This window comes from Brassica oleracea, chromosome C7, assembly GCF_000695525.1.
Source record: "Brassica oleracea var. oleracea cultivar TO1000 chromosome C7, BOL, whole genome shotgun sequence".
Classification (NCBI taxonomy): domain Eukaryota; kingdom Viridiplantae; phylum Streptophyta; class Magnoliopsida; order Brassicales; family Brassicaceae; genus Brassica; species Brassica oleracea.
Window position 1 is genome coordinate 10,493,440 of NC_027754.1, and position 18,299 is coordinate 10,511,738.

Here is an 18,299-nt window from a genome sequence, read left to right on the forward strand (position 1 = left end):
TCAAGTTGCTTCTATGCCTTCATCCTCCAAGCAGCCAATGGGGTCTCTACCAGGGAAACCAGAAAAGAACCCCAAGGAGTCTTGCAATGTTGTCTTATCCACTACTTCAGAGATTGAGCTGAGTGATCATGAGAAAGAGGAGGATGAGATTGAAAGACTGGTATTTGGAACTGAGTTGGGGAAGTTGAGAGATTTGTTGTGGCCACAGCTGAAGCACAGATTGTGAAGGACGCTGCCAGGAAGGTTGAAGCAATGAATCTGCAAAGAGCTGAGCACAAGGCTGAGAAACAAGTTGAGAAGAGAGCTGACAACAAGCTGAAAAGGCTAAGCTAGAGGAAGCCACTGAGGTTGAGCTATCACCCTAAACCCTAAACCCTAAACCCCCCCCCCCCCCAAGATCTTAGTGATGTTGGGGTCAGGCTTCTAGAAATCTCGGGTATGCGTGAAGCACATGTCCAGATGATGCTCATCAAGGACATTCTAGAACACCAAGCTGAAGTAGCCGAGTTTTTTGACATCTCCATTCTGAAGATTGATCCACCAATCCCTCCAAAGTCCCTCCCTAAGCTTGAGTTTCAAGGTATGTTCACCTTGCCTTGCTACCTTGGTAAGCTCACTTTTGATGATGCTCTTGTTGATTTTGGTGCTAGTGTGAATGTGATCTCAATGGAGATGATGAAGAGTCTAGGGATTGAGAGCATGGAGCCAAACACATCTTCCCTACAGTTTGGAGATTCCTCTTCTACAACCCCTATTGGTCTCATCAAGGACTTCCCTTTGAAGATTGGAGCATGCACCATTCCTATAGACCTCACTGTTCTGAAGATGGCAACTGAGAAGAGAGTCCCATTGATCCTTGGCACTCCATTCCTCACAACAGTGGGAGCTTGCATAGACTTTGCCAACAAGAAGGTCACACTCCTAAATGTGAACAAAGCTGTCTCCTATCCACTACAATCCCCAAAGATGAATGTTGATTACTTTGGAACAATCACTTGTGGAGCATCATCCATTGAGAAGACCAAGTCTGAAGGGGTTGGTAATGAGAAAGAAGGTCTTGCTGGAGAGTCCTCTAAAGAGCTGTGTGCTGAGCACTTGGAAAGTGCTAACCTCTTTCAACTTAATAACACAGAGACTGTGTGAACTAAGTTTGGGGGAGGTACCAAGTATTTGATCATGTTTGCTTTGATGATATTGCATTGAGTCTTGCATTGTACATACATATTTGCATAGAAAAAACCAAAAAAATTTGAAAATTTTGAAAACACACAAAAAGAAGCATGTAGTTGCATCACTTGCATTCTTAGGATTGAGTCTAGACCATATAGGTTGCATTCATGAATAGGGAGAAACCTTGTGAAGAACACATGTCTAGAACTCAATTTGACATCCTAGCTAAACATATCAAGTAGCTTAAGCATCTCTTCAAAAAGCTTTTAAGCTTCGAGCCTTGAAAACTCTTCTTGAAACACGTTGCATGATTGACATTGTTCTTAAAACCAACTCCAAATGAACTAAGGCATAATGAACTTAATTTCTCTTGCATATGGACATTTTCATACTTGATCATGGATATTATACACATTTGGGTGATCTTTCTCTCTTTGTACCAATCTTTGTTAACCCAAATGGCACTCCATACCCATTAACTCTCACCATTCTTTGAAGCCAACATTAATTTGCTTGAGTGAGGCCTTTTATTGATAGCATGTAATGCGCAAAATCTTGAGAGTATTAGGAGCGACAATGGGGTTGTTCTCATCTTTGGCTAGCATTAGGACTTCATTCGAGCTAGCCTCTAGGATGTTTTTTTGGGTTTGTGAGCTTAAATTCTTTTGATCTTGGGAATGAGAGAGATTGAGTGAAATAGATGAACCAAAAAGAGTGTTTAAAGTAAGAAACCCCTAGGGATAAAGAAAGTTAGAAAGGAAAAGCTCTAAAGTATCAATAGAACCCCCCTCCCAAATTAAAAAAAAAAGAATCAAAGAAACAATAAGTGAGTGGGGGAAAAGAAAAGAAGAGAGCTAAGTCTAAAATTTTAAATTCAAAAGAGCAAGTCCCTAGTTGGTTAAATCAAAAGAAAGAAAGGAGAGTTCAATGGGTGCGAGATGAAAGTGGGAGTATTTTGGGTTTGGGAAAAAAAAGAAAAGAAGGGTAGAACTTAAAGCTACTTAGGAAAGAGGTAGAATGATGAGAACAAGCATTGTATGCATGAATTGCTCCTTTTCTTAGATAAATTTTGCATAATGATCTTGCTCCTATTCTTGAGTGTGAGTCACTATAAATAATGCAATTGAAACCCATTCTTCTTCACATTAGACCATCTTCTCTCACCAAGCCAAATGATTGAGATCAAATATCCATTTGCAAGAATTCACCTTGTGTGTGTGGGTGAATGAATGTGAGAGTTGGCTAAAGAACTTGTTGGTTGAATGGCAATGTAACTTGTGTAGAGACAAAAGAGTCTTAATAGGCTTTGAGAAGCTAGAGTGCACTAGAAAAGTTGCTCATGCTATTTGCTATGTTTTCTTTGGGATGTTAGGTTGATGGCTAGAAGTGTTCTTTTGACTATGAGCTCCCACCTTCAAATCTCTCTTCCTCTATCTCTTGAAAGTTTACTTGTGGACAAGTAAAGGACTAGTGTGGGGGAGTTGATATCTTGCATATTTTCATTGTTTTAGTCATTCATTCTTGCACATTTTGATCATCTAGATTAAATTTAGGCATCCTTTAGGTTTCATATTGCATACATAAGTCTTTATTAGGTGTTGGAGCATCCCTTAGAGTTTTTGGAGGTATTTGGAGACATTTGGGCTCTTAAGGAGTAGAAAATGATCATCTTGGCGAGTAGAGGAGCTGGAGCGACCTACTGGAACGAGGTGATGCACCCGCTCTGGACGAGTGAAGTGTAGAGCGACCCACTAGAGCGAGGTATGACACCCGCTATGTACCAGAGTGACCTCTCGCAGCGAGGTAGCGTACCCGCTCTGGGTCCAACATCCCGTCGACAACTTTCGAGAACCGGAGCGACCAAGACGGAGCGAGGTGGGTACATCGCGGGCCAAAACCATGAATTGTGAAGGAAGCCAGAGCGACGTCCTGGAGCGAGGTGGTGAACCCGCTGTGAAGCTGGAGCGCCCACTGGAACGGGGTCACGAACCCGCGCGCAAGATCTATATTTGGTCAATTTTTCATGTTTTGTTGGACCTTCTCAGGCTTGTCTTTGAGGCCCACTAGGTTTTTAGGAGTCCTATAAATACTCTATAAACCTAAAATTAAGACTTATCTTGTTTTTCTATCTAATCAAAAGCCACTTTTGGGTGAAAAGATTTAATCTTGATCATAATTTTTTATCTTCGCTTGATTATCTTGCTCTCTAATCATGTTTAACCTTGAATCATCCATGGTTTTAGGGTTATTCATGTCTATTAGTGAGTAGACTAATCTTGGATTCATGGGCTAGGGGTGATTAAGGATGATTAGAAAAGATCTAGGGTATTTAGTGTTAGATCTACTTGTTTCCTTGCTTGTTGAGGATTCTCAATGCTATTTTAGTCTTGATCATACTAAAATAGATCTCTAGGCATTTCCTGCCCACAAGGTGTATGATGAAATGCCTTAACCAACTCTTCAATGCTTTTAGCTTGCTTTACCTAAGAGATTAGTTGCTAAAGGAGTTAAGATTGCTATTAGACTTGTTCTCCATGTTTGCTTTAGTAACATTCAACCTAAGAAATTTGATGCTTGAGTTGCTTTATCAAAAGAACATTCATCTAGAGATAGAGCTTGTTTAGCTTAGTATCTAGGCATAAGGAAAGTGTTTAATTGATAGCTTGCCACCCTTAGATTGGATTTACATCACCCAAGATCAAATGCCTATCCCCATGAGTCCTCTTACTTCATATTGAGAAAGAAAGATCATTACTTTATTGCATTAGGTTATTAGTTCTTAGTTTATACAATCTTTAAAACCGGATTGCACTTAGCTTAAGCATGAACTTGCATTCCCTTTGCTTTAGAATCACCTAGGATTGGTTCGACAATCTTTTATACTACAACATTTGATTAGGAGCCTTCAAAACTCCTAACATCACAATCCAAGACTGATAGTCGAGCTAGACTTAGCCTGGGTCATGAAGAATCCGAAGACGTTCGTGAATTCTCACTTTTAGGTCATTTGGTTCATCCCGACGGTCGTGCTCTCGACCTTGCCTCCGTGTTCGATCCGTTCATGAACTTTGATCATCATAATTTCTCTAAGGCAAGGATTCTCCATCTTTCTGAAGACTTGAGTCACGTTTGGACCAGACTCGTTCAAGAAGAACACCCAGCCGTTCGCACCAACTGTCCCGCGTGCGTCCATCTCCTTACCGCCATGCATACATCAAGCCCAGATAAACTTGGACAGTAGGCGAATGGTTTCCTTGACCAGTTTTCCTCAAAATTGCCAACTTTGACTCCTTTATGATTTTCTAGTCAAGTTTATATTTTCTATGTCTTGTTTTTCAACAATTCTCATTATTGTCTATGACTACAAAACTCTATAAGTATGTAACCCCTTCCATTTGAAATGATAATCGATTTTGTCTTGAATTTTCTGAGTTGAAACTCTTTGTTCTTTGTAAGAACTTTTCTTGTTTCTTCGTGAGTCATATCCAAGTAAACACTTCCTCAAATCGTTGGACTTGTGAGTTATATCAAGCAACGACGAGAGAACCTTCATTTGGTGGTCTTGTGAGTCATGTCAAGCACCATTGGAGTCGGAAATATTGGAGGCCTTCCGCAACCTTCCTGCGACCCTTCAATCGATCCATTTCTCCATCTGGAGTTCATATGCAATCCATACCAGTAGAGTGATCCGTTCCTAGGGTCCTTCATGGTGTCGCCTCATGCTGACACGGGCAGTGCCGCCTCATGCCGACATGAGCTCTGGTGGTGTCGCCTCAAGGCGACATGGAAGAGGAGTGGTTTTTCCTCATGGCGAGACGGACAGACGGTTGGTGGGTTATTCCCTTTGCTGATTGCTTCGTGTACTTTTGGAACCATTTCATTTATTTTACGAGAGCTTTTCCGTAAACGTTTTCAGAAATTTGTTTTATGGAAGATTATCTCATAGATTATACTATGATGTTTTTCCGCGGAATCTATCCGAATTTGTTGGCGGAAGGTTGTTTCGTAAAATTCGTCATTTATCGCAAAATCTTTCCACAAGAACGTTTTTTCGATCCTTTCATGCTTGGATAGAAATTATTTTTATTCCTTGTCCGAGATAAAATATACTAATTATGTTATTGTATTCTTATGCAAATTGGTTTGGCTTATGCCGTAATATTTCTTTGACATTTGTAGCTCATATTTGCTTAAGGCACAATTTCTCGGAGGATTTTAGCCGTTGATTTTGCAATGACTGATTTTGACCCCAACAGTTAGCCCCCTGCTCGTAAGATTTTACTTGTAATTTCTTGAGAGGTAGTTGTAGACGTGTTAGGTGGTTGGCTCACTCCTCTTTCCTCATAGGAATGGAATGTGATAAGATTGGGGATGCGCCTTATAAAGACTTCCAAAATACCCTTGTTGAAGGGATCAAGCCTTTCGTAGTTCGTCTTGGAGATAAAGTTCTTACGACCTTGTTTTCCAGTGAGACCTTTACGATCTAGTTATGTGTCGTGTGGAGATTTTTGAGCATGTTGATTCCAATGGCATTTTATATTGGACCTTTGTCAGCCTTGATACCAGCCTTGTAGGCTGTTCGGATTTATGAAATCGTTGGTTATCTCCTTTTAAAAATGTACAGAGTAGCCATACGCGGAGATGAGAGAAAGAGTGTGAGTTTTCATCTCATTTCTAACGCTCAACGGATCATTTATACTTGTCGTTGTGTAAGATGAGAATACTCTAAGGCTTTTGGTTTGAAGAGTCTCATAAACGTACAAATATAGGCGAAGGGACATATTTTGGTATCTCGTATCGATTTGATGATATTATGCCTTGAAATGTGTAAGACCAATGTGTTGGGTTTAGGGCGAGACCTAATCTTACTACCGGTTTAGGGTTTGCGATGACCGTTTTAGCTTAAATCACCCATTGCGGTTTCGACCTGATTCCGTCTCAACATTGAAGTCTGCCAAAATTTCTCGGCTTATGTGACTTGCATCGATCGGGAACCGTGCATCTCTCCAAAGACAATATCGAAGCCGTCTGGAAGTGCTGAAAAAAATTTTGGATTTATTTTATAGCGCGCTATTATCCTTATGTCGGATGTATGAGACCCTGTCTCTATAGGAGGAGACGGCTAAGTCTGTTTAGGACGTCAACGTTTGTTTGTTGTGATCAGCAACACACTGAATGGTAAGTGTTATCGTTTGAGTTTGAGCCTTCGGGAAGGATGTGTGTTTTAGAAGATGTTAGTGCATACGACTCTTTGAGTTTTCGAGAAAAAACTTTCATCCCGGAAGATATTTTATGTCGAAATCGGGTTCTTTGAGTGCCTGCTACGTCTCGCGGCACTAAAAACTGGATTTTTCTTTCGATTAAAATTTCATCCATTTTTATATATTTTATTAATTTGAACGTTAAAAGTCATAAAATTATGTGAACGGAATTTTTGGACAAAATTCGAGGGACATAATTTTGTGGATGATATTTGTATAAAAGAATTGTGGATGATGATTTGTAGATGGATAAATTGTGTTCAAATAAATTTTAAACCCATAAAAACTGTAAATGGTTAAACTTGTTGAATGTGGATGTCTGAAGAACGAACGGATAATGAGTAAATGCTAAATTTATCTCCTTTTTATCAAACTTGGAAAGATAAAATAGTGTAGAGACTCTTCTGGACGTGTTCATGTGGATGAGTAACGTGTGGATTGGCGAGTGAGCGTAATCCTCATAGAAAAGAGCAGTGGAAGTGTTTGCTTTATCAATTGTTGAGGTTTTTGGTTTCAGTAAGCTTCCTTATATTGGAGGCGCGATGCAACAATCTAGCCTCATCGGTCATGTCTTCATTGTCAAGGAATCACCTTCTTGTGAAAAGATTCTTTTGTACACTGAAATTGCTTATGTATTTTAAAACATAGTTCTTTTTATAATCATCTCATAAGATTTGATTAAGTGGATATAAATTAAATCTCTATGAATTTAGTTAAAGGCTGAAAAAAAAGAAAAAAAAAACTCGATGAAAGTCAAGAAAAAGATTTGGTTTTCATCTTTAAATTATTTGCCTTTTAGTGAAAAGGTAATTTAGACACATTATTTTAAAAAGTTTTCCACAAATACAATGTGTCTTATAATGTAACTGAAAAGATAAAATATGATTTTTCGTGTAAATTTTTCACAAGACAAAATATGCATTTTTTAAAAAACTGATTATAAATTTAAAATTATCGAAGCTAAACTAAGAATCTATGGTTTTTTGACATGTTATTTTCAAAACAATTTTCAGATGTTAATTTCATGTTTTTTTTTAAGAACTTTAAATTGCATTAAAGTTTGTTGATTTAAGATTTTGTGGACCTTAACTTTTGTTAATTTAAATACCATTTTAAGTTTTGTTGATTTTGAATACCATGACAAATCAGACTTTTCAAACATGGAATCTTAAAAGTTTTTGACTTATAAGATTTAAATGACTCCATTTGATTCTATCAATTTTCTTTTTAGTTAAAAAATTATTCTTATAAGGGATCATACATGTATTATGCTCAAAAAATCTCTAATTATAATTTTGTATGGTATCAGAATGTTTTAAGTTTTACTAAGATTTTAATGATTTTGAAAAGTTCATCTATATATACAACGATCATTCTTAGATTATTAGCTATGCAAAAAATAAACTCAAAAGTAAATTATATTGTTGAACCTTTTATCTAGGATGACGTCTTCAAAATTGCACTTTGTTGTTCTTCTCATCATCATTTCTTTCATTCTTAATATTCAATCTGCTCGTAAGTATTCTTATGTTTATATACAACAAAATGTTTTGTTTTCCTTATATATGTATATATAACTGTGTATATATGCCAAAAATCTGTTTATAGTTATCATTATTTTATAATATAATTACTAAGATATTATGGCAATCATATTAACCAGGAATTATCGATGATTCATCAAGCGATTGTGAATTCAAAGGACCTTGTCAAAAGAAAACAGATTGTTACGAGAGATGTGGAGTAGGCAAACCACCCTTCAAAATTGCTCTGTGTGAACCTTATGGAAGTTCACGTGTATGTTGTTGTGTCTAATTATTAATAGCCTCATTTGATAGAAGTTATGTCTTTTAGTTTTATCTGAAAGAAAATATATATAGCAATATGATATGCTTACACAGAACTACATTTTTACTTACACTTTGGATAACATATATCAAATTACATCTCTTCAATATATGGAGGGTTCTAGATAAAACAAATTATGGATAACTAATAATAAAAAATAATAGATAATCACATTTTAATAATTTATTTTATTGGCTGGTGGGGTTATTTAGAATTTTTTTTATCATATTTAGTATAAAATATTAAGCATTTATTATAAAATGCTTAAATTTTGACTAGTCAAATTTATTTATTTATTTAAATTTTTGTTCTAACAACAATAACACATCAGCTGACAACACATTTTGCTAATGATTTAACTTAGATCTATGTAAATATAATATAAATAAACTTAATAAGTATAGGATTAAATGTAAATTGAGGGCTCGATAAATAAGCGTTTGAGTTTGGCAGACCGATTTTTCCTTCTATCAACGGTGATCCTTGGGATTATAGGTTTTTGGACTTTGGCACTCTTTTTTCCTAAATAGGTTATATTGTTGACCAACTCTTTATGTTTCTTCTTTCGTTGGCATGAAATTTTAATGGTGCGAATGGTAAAAAAAAGTATAATTGGAATATTGAAGTTGATTTTGGTATTAGATCAATTATGAGTTCTACGGAAACACATGGTATAAAAAGTTGATATGTATGCTATTTTTTAGAGGCGGTTCCATATGGGTGGCGTGTGATCGAAGAGGTATCCTACTATTACAAATTTTTGGTCCTTACAAAAAATTTTGTACTTACTCGTGGATGTTTCACTTACTTCTGAAGTTGCATAGAAAAGCTATTTATTTTAACCTTTAATGGAAGTTGGAAATGGCTCTCAATTTTTTTGGTCGAATCCCTAGACGCTATTGTTCTCAGTAATAGATTTCTTAGGTTTTTCGAGTGCTGCCTCTATGGGAATTTCATTGCCCTCTCTTGCAAATGAGATCTCATCTGGCGTAGGTGGAACTAGCATGGAGTTAGATGATATGCTCAAATTAACTTTCAAGCTACTCTCTCAAATAAGAGGTTCATTGTAGTACTTTAGAATTGTATCCAGAGAGACTCGATATTTCACGCAATACACTTTAGCATCAGACTATGCTAGGTCAAATTATATACATCAGTAAAAATAACAGAACAGGGTGAACAAGGTAGTTGTTCGATTGATTGATGAGTTGTTTGATGGAAGGATGGTTGCTCGACTTAGGGTTTCAATCAGGTTATCATGACTCTATCTATAGATGCTAAGGGTTGATCCTAGAACTTCATATAAGCAAGTAAACCAGCTCTCGTATGCGCTTACTAATCAGATGCTTGGAACCATGTGATTCCAGCTATCGCATGCGAACTTATGAATGAGCGTCGATCGATACTATAGAGTGAGTTTCAATTGACCTCGTTCCAAACAAGAGTTAAGAACCAATTTGATTTGTTCACTAAGTTATCTAAACCAGCTTTCGCGTGCGCCTAGAAACCTAGCTCAGCAAGATTCAATTCAGGTAATAGACTAGCTCTCGCGTGCGCCTAACTATCCTATGATCATGTAACTAGTTAATTACTCTTGAAACAAGCAGTAAGAACAATCATATTGAAGAATCTATTAAAGAAACCTAGAGTATCTATATTTCAGAAGAACATCAAAACCCTAGAAAATCTAGATCTAGCAGGTGGATCTACTCAGACATGATAGTTATCAAAGAAAATCATAAATTGAATAGATATAAAATAGATAAAACCAAATATGAAACAAAAGGGGTTCCAAGAGGACTCTGAATGAGTTCATTTCTTCTCTCCACTACAGGAAATGTGGGTATTAATAGCTGGCGTTAAACGCTATTAGTTTGTTTTAATAGTGTTCCCTAAAACGCTCTGACAACGCCCGCTATCGTAGGTCCGACACTTTTAATAGCAGATCTTTTGAATGATATAGTTTAATAAACAACAATAGCAAATGTTTCGTGTGATTAATTTATTTTTAATTATCCGAAAATTTATTAAAAATAATTATCAAACCAATCCAAATTAAAAAATAAAATTAAAAACTACACCTAAACATAATTCATAATTAAATAATTCAAAATTAAAACAAAAATTAATTCATAATTAAAAATTTTATTTTATTTATTAATTAAGATCAGTATACAAATAATTGGTTTACACTTAATAATCAGTTGATTTCCTAACATTGGTTTATACACAAGCCCGGTTTATTAAACTAACCATGTCTAAACCAAACCTAATAAACCAACCAATACTAAACCTAATCTACGCCACTCTGCCGTCGCCTTTCTCTTCCATCTTCTCGTCTTCCCTTCTTACGTCTATGTCTTCTCCCTCTTTCTCTTTTTCTTCTTCTTGCTCGGCTCATCTACATTAGCACAGCTTCATATCCGGCTTCTTCCTGTAACAAGAACAAACAAATCAAAAATCAAATTAATTTCAAAATCTAAAACTTAAACTCCAAACTTTTACACTATCAGAAACTGATTACATTGAAACTCAGATCCTAAACAGCTCAGATTAATTTCGAATTGTCTTAAACTTAACAGTATCAATTGAAATAAGTTCAATCATAGACAAAAACAAATTAATCAATCTTCTCAAACCCAAACAGAAACATATAAGACAGATTCTACACAAGCAAACACAGATCTGATTTTTCTGCAAGAATATGATAACTCTAAACTCAGAGAGTTTCAAACTTTTTACCCTTCCGTTGGAAGGAGCTTCGCACCGGACGACGAACGCACGATGCTCAAGCCTCAGCGTGAGCCTCGCGCTCTGGCTCAGTTTCAGTGATGAGAGAAAGAAGAAAACTTTCGAGAAGGAGACGACCATAATCATCATAGAGAAGACAAGATCTTTGCTTTCGAGAAGGAGTCGGTATGCATATGCATCACTTACTTTTCTCTCTATCTCTCTCAAACACGAGATCTGCTCAAATCTCTGGAAAATAATTAATAAATAATAAATGAACAATTAATCTCAGTCGTTGATTCATTATCATCCAAGGGTTCAAATGGTGATCCATGCCAAACCAATAGAAATAAAGGGTGAGGATAGATAGAAGATTGATTTTGGGCCTTTGATTTTGAATCAATCAATGGCTCAAACTAAAAACAATATAAAATTGTCTTTTTTGTATTTATAATTATTGTAAAATTATTGAAAGTTTAAAATGTATATTATGTATATGGAAAATTTATGTATATATGATATGAAATGTTTGAAAATAGTATTTAGGGTTAAGATGAATAGTGTTAAAATTTAGATTTTTAAGATAAATGGTTTAAAATGTTGAATGGTTCAATATCTAGAAGATTAATTAAAACTTTTATTTCATTAAGAAATTAAGTTATACATTTAAATTTATAAAAATAACGATATCAGGTTAATAAAATTATTAGTTTTCACTTTGTAAAGCAATTTTAAATTAAGTAAAAGTAATGATGTGAGATTAATAAAATTAAGTAAATTTAGGGTTTGAAAAATAGTGTTTTGGGTTTAGACTAAAAGTTATGTATATGGTTAATGGTTTGAGTTTTAGAATAGATGTGGAGTTTAAGTATAAAATTTATATTATAAGTTTAAAAATATTAGATTTATGACTTAGTATGTAGGGTTTAAGTTTGGGGTTTAGGGTATTAGATTTAGGGTGTAGATTTAAAATTTAGTGTTTGAGGTTTAAAATAGAAATTTGAGATTAAATTTTTAGAATTATTAAATTTTGAGTTTAAGTTTAAGATTGAAGTTTTAAAAATTTATGTTTATGGGTTTAAACCCTATAATTATATATATATATATATATATATAAATCTCTCTTTTAGGGTTTGAAATTTGAGGATAAAACTTTAACAGATTAGACTTTTGGTCTTTGGGGTTTGGAGTTTATACTCTAATAAAACACAAATAAATAATAAAATACCATATGTTTTTCATTAAAAATCCAAAACATTCAAGGATTTGAGATTACTAGTATGACAATATTTCTAAGTACATTTTTTGATGGCTAACTCTACATTCATCTTCTCAAGAGCTGCATATGTTAACATTCAATCTCAAACTCTAATCTCTGCTCCCATGTCATCTTCTCCAACCAAGCTTCTCATCTTCTTCAACATCAAAACTCAGATTAGCTCATACGGACCATCATCCTCAATAATGAGCTTCACCATTTAAATTTTCACGAGCTCCTCTGCCTCGTGTTCTTCTCCCTGTGAACAAAACCAAAGCATGTACACATTATTATAACACTATATAAGACAAAGCCATAACTCAAAAGCAAGAACAAATATGGAAGTCCACCTGCAGTCTCTAAGAAGACACGAGACACAAACGCATTATCTATCTATAATAATTAAGTTAAACACCAAACTTCAAACTCACCACAACACAAACATAGAGAAACAGAGGAGTCTTAGTGATAGATACCTTTGATAGTTTACCTGAACTTGTCTCAGAGTAGCTTTCTTGATCAGAGCTTGATTCATAACCATCGGAGACATTAGTAAAAACATGAAGAGAACCAATCCTGCGAGAGAGAAAGAAGAAAGGAGAAGCCATATCGAACTCAGCAATCTCCATCAAACTCTGTTTCACTTTGAGTAAACACACATGCTCCACTTCTCTTTATCTAGAGCAACTGCAAGAGGTTCCAAGTAACTGAAAACAGCAGTAAACAAACAAAATAAACCCAAGAATGTAGATAGATTGGTGATCACAAGGTGAGAAAACTCATGAAAATCCATTTAGTTTATTAAGAATCAAGTCAAAGCTTACAACTTTAACTTACTAATCCCCTGTTCCTGATGAATCAATGTTATTGCACCGTTCAGAACAGAGAAACGAAACAACGAACCTGGAACTGAGATTGAAACGACACAAACAAACACAAAATCAGCAGATTACGGAACTTAACCATCGAAGCCTCTTCTCCTCCTCCACCATCTCTGTTTGTAGCCCAAATCTGACTCGAGTAACGTTGTCGACGAAGCTTTCATCATGGCTGAGAGAGATAGACAGAGAGATGATTGAACTGAGACAGTTTGAATCGTGAGAGGCTGATTCGAGCCAATCTTTGTGCGTTGATCTGATAATTTTGTGATTTTAGGTTAATCACAATCGTGAGAGAGAGGTTTGAATGGATAGATGAAGAAGATCGATTTTAGGCCACAAGATCAAAAACAATCAATGGCCACAAATTGTAATTCTAATTTTGATAGACTAACAAATAAAGAGAAAGTGAGAGGATTAACTAAAATTGACTTGTGCCCTTTGGATTAAAACCAATCAATGGTCCAAAATTAATCAATCAAAAACAATTTTTTTATTATAGTTGTTTTAGAAATTTAAAATTTAACGTTTAACTAATTTTATTTATATAAAAACTAAATTATATTCTAATTACTGATCATATTTATTTTGTATTTAAAAATCAGAGTTTAAAATTTTGAGTTTAGAGTATATATGATATGAATTAGGGTACATGATTTGTGTTATAATATACATTTAGAGTTTAGGTCTATGGTATTAGATTTAAAATTTGAAACTAAAATGTTTTAAAATAATAAAAAGATTAGAATTTTAAGATTTCTAGTTAGAGTTTAGGATATATAATTAATTTAGGATATATAAATATATATATATATATATAATATTCATAGACAAAAAAATTTCTAATTAGAGCTTATGGTATATGATTAATTTAAAAAATAATAAAAAGATTAGAATTTAAATATTTTTAGTTATAGTTTAAGGTATATGATTAATTTTTAAAATTAGTTTTCAAATTTGGAGTTTAGAATAAGGTTTGAGTAGAGAGTTTCAAAGTTAAAGGTTTGGGGTATTGATTTAAGATTTGAGGTTAATTTCTAAAAATATTAATTTTTGAGTTTATATTTAAGATTGAAGTTAAATTTGAGATTTGATATTAAAATATTAGCGTTTAAATTTTTTGTTAGAATTTAGGGGTTGTGTTTAAATTTTTGGTTTTAGAGTTTAGGATTTTTGGAGGCAAATAAAATGGAGTGAGAGGAAAAATGAAACAAGGGTGAGAGGGAAAATCAATTATTTTCCGCTTTAGTTTTGCATAGCGTTTGCATTTTCACAAACGATATCAAAAAGTAAGAGGTATGTCAACCATAGCATAATCGAAAAAAATGTTATCATATTCTGCTATTAATACTCACATTTCATGTAGTGCTCCTAACCTAGAACAATGAATAAAAGAAAGTGTAGCCATCAAAAATGGTTTAGAAAACACATAAATAGAGTTCTGAGTCGTCCAGAGGTATTCTGGTAACTTGTGGTAACTTCTGGGCATAAGTCGGCCATGTAATAGGCTCAGCCCGTCTTAGAGGATCACCGTCGATCGACAGCAAGGCTGTGTCGTCGATCGACAGCAAGGCTGTGTCGTCGATCGACATTCTTTCATCTCCTCGGCAGCTTCATCTCGCGAGGCAGACATACCACTCTTCAGTAAAACGGTCATAACTTCTACTATAGGATGCTGATTGACCTCAAACCGGTGGAATTGGAAAACTCACTCAAAGATCTATCTTTTGTAATGATGGGCTCAATCGCACCGTGGGTAGGTCTCTCCGCCCATAGCTCAACATCTGATGCGTCATCGCAGTTTTGCACCTCAAAAGGCTCCAAAATCTCCAAAGTTTTCCAAAACGTACCTGAACCTGAAACACTCTAAAACATACTCCAAACCCATATAATATACTCTAAAACATTCATATACCATCGCTAAAAATGGGTAAAATCCATGGTATATCATTAGATTACATCGGCATTATCAACGGCTCGCATTCCTCTCTGAGCAATTTTTAACAGCAATTATGGACTATCTGGTCTACTGTTTTGGAGAAAATTTTGAGTGCTTTCTAATGAGCGACTGCTAGAAATCTAATCGCCGCTAAGTACACCCTCTCGCAGCGGCCTGTGTAAAGACCGTGAGACCAGTCACTTGTGAAATTCTTCTTCCTGACATCTCAACCTCTTCGTTTTGTCTCTAGCACCTAGCAAAAATATAAAATACACTAGAAAAAAAAATAGCTAAGATAAAATGTGTACAAGAGTACCATGGGATTGCCTCCCAAGATAACTCGCTTTAAGTCACTTAGATTGAATTTCTTTTCGATTTCAAGTAGGGGAAGTTCCTTCCTCTTCAAATGTTGTTGTCATTTAGAGATATTTAGCCTTTGGCCATTCACTGTGAATTCACCATCACAATTGTTCCATAGCACAGTTGCTCCATATGTTCTAACTTTTTTTTATCTTAAATGGACCGGACAATCTTGATTTGAGCTTCCTAGGAATAGGAAGCAGCTTTAACCAAGAATTATACAACAACACTTGATATCCACTAGTATATCAACTCCCAAGGCTTATCCTTCGCCAAGCAAAGCATCGGAAATAATCTGTGAAAGAGGTTTTAAAACCGAAGAGACTCTTTTTTTCTTTAGAACTACTGCCATCACCTCTACAGTGTTGCAAGCCACATCAGATCAGTTTCAACTTCAGAGGCACTCCCATGTACTTAGTCTTAGCTTAGCAACCTGACCATCCAGCCCACATCTTACTAGATACCGCCTGACATACCCCTCTATTGACCTTATTTCTACAATAAATGTATAGGCTTTATCTTGGAAATATCGATCACTAGACACATGGACTCTTACCCCCAACAAGTATTTGAACACACATGTAGTATTTTCTGATCCTTTTCCTCTCTCTTCTATTTTCTATGAATTTATTATTTTTTCTTTTCTCTTTTTTTTCTATTTTTTTATTTTATTTTCTTTTTCAGCTCTGCAAAGTGTAGGTGAACAATGGGGTAATAGAAAATTTTCCTACCCCTCGCTTCCAACAATGTGTGATCATCCCATCGAATTAGAATAGTAGATTCATAGGAAATTTTTCAACCCCTCTACATCTCACGGAATCATGACAATCCTTCCTTTGCTTTTCTTACTTTATAGATGCCAAAGAGAGGAGAGAGGAGAACCAGAAACACACAGAATTTTACCTTCCATACTTGCATGAGCAAATCTGATCCAATGTATACCAAGCCCCAAAACAATTGATTGATGTAGATTAAGATTGGAAGTTAGATTTGGCTCCTTCAGACATTCTCAGCAAGCGTGGATGTTACTGGCAGGTTGATCAATTTTAGTGTTTCTATTCAATACACCCTACAATCAGTAAATCAAGGAATGGTGCTTGAGAGTAGTTAGAGAGTTAGGAAAATTGAAAAATTTCATCACCCCCTTTTTGACTCTATAAAATTAGTCGGCTAACACTCAAAACAAAATACAATGTCAGTACCCACATCCCTCCTAGACTTAAACAAAATTGTCTCCAGTGTTATACAGTCTGAGATTGGTGAAGGAAATAAATAAAAGCTGAAAATTTATCAAGGAAAGTCGAGTCTTACCTATCGTCTGATAGTAGTGTCGATCAACACAGTGATGTGGTGATGTAGTGTCGACTGACACCAGGCGATTTGTCGTTCGATGCTCGTTTAGAACTAGTCTTCCTCAGAACTTTTTGTTTTTCCTTTTTTTTATATTTTTAATAAATAAAAAAGTCAAAAAATCTAATAATAGGTTGTCTCCCACTCAAAGCTTTTTATAGTCTTTATTTTGAAGTTTTGAAGTTTTTGGGCTAGTTTCAAGGTAAATGAAAACTTGTTGAAAAACAAGTCTCAACATCTTCATCACTCATCTCGAACCAGATGCCCACAAAGCTTTTATGGTTTTTCCTCCTTTGGTTCTTTGTTCTTCTTGCTTCTTGATAGTAGCACTAATCTAATTCACTCGCAGCTTTAGACTCTCATGTCAGTTACTACCCTAACTAATCATGTTGTTGATTATTTTACATTATTTGTCTTTTAGTGAAAAGGTAATTTAGACACATTATTTTAAAAATTTCCCACAAATACAACGTGTCTTATAATGTAACTGAAAAGACAAAATATGATTTTTGATATATTTTTTCACAAGACAATATGTGCATTTTTTTTTAAAACTGATTATATAATTTATCGTCAAATAAATTTTAAATTATCGAAGCTACACTAAGAATCTATGGGTTTTTTGACATGTTATTTTCAAAACAGTTTTCAGATGTTAATTTCATGTTTTTTTAAGAACTTTAAATTTCATTAAAGTTTGTTGATTTAAGATTTTGTTGACCTTAACTTTTGTTAATTTAAATACCATTTTAAGTTTTGTTGATTTTGAATACCATGACAAATCATACTTTTCAAACATGAAATCTTTAAAGTTGTTGACTTATAAGATTTAAATGACTCCATTTGATTCTATCAATTTTCTTTTTAGTTAAAAAATTATTCTTATAAGGGAATATACATGTATTATGCTCAAACAAATCTCAAATTATAATTTTGTATGGTATCAGAAGTTTTTAAGTTTTACTAAGATTTTATTGATTTTGAAAAGTTCATCTATATAAACAACGATCATTCTTAGATTATTAGCTATACAAAAAATAAACTCAAAAGTAAATTATATTGTAAAACCTTTTATCATAGGATTAAGTCTTCAAAATTGCACTTTGTTGTTCTTCTCATCATCATTTCTTTCATTCTTAATATTCAATCTGCTCGTAAGTATTCTTATGTTTATATACAACAACATGTTTTATTTTCCTCATATATGTATATATAACTGTGTGTATATACCAAAAATCTGTTTATAGTTATCATTATTTTATAACATAATTACTAAGATATTATGGCAATCATATTAACCAGGAATTATCGATGATTCATCAAGCGATTGTGAATTCAAAGGACCTTGTCAAAAGAAAACAGATTGCTACGAGAGATGTGGAGTAGGCAAACCACCCTTCAAAATTGCTTTGTGTGAACCTTCTGGAAGTTCACGTGTATGTTGTTGTATCTAATTATTAATAGCCTTATTTGATAGAAGTTATGTCTTTTAGTTTTATCTGAAA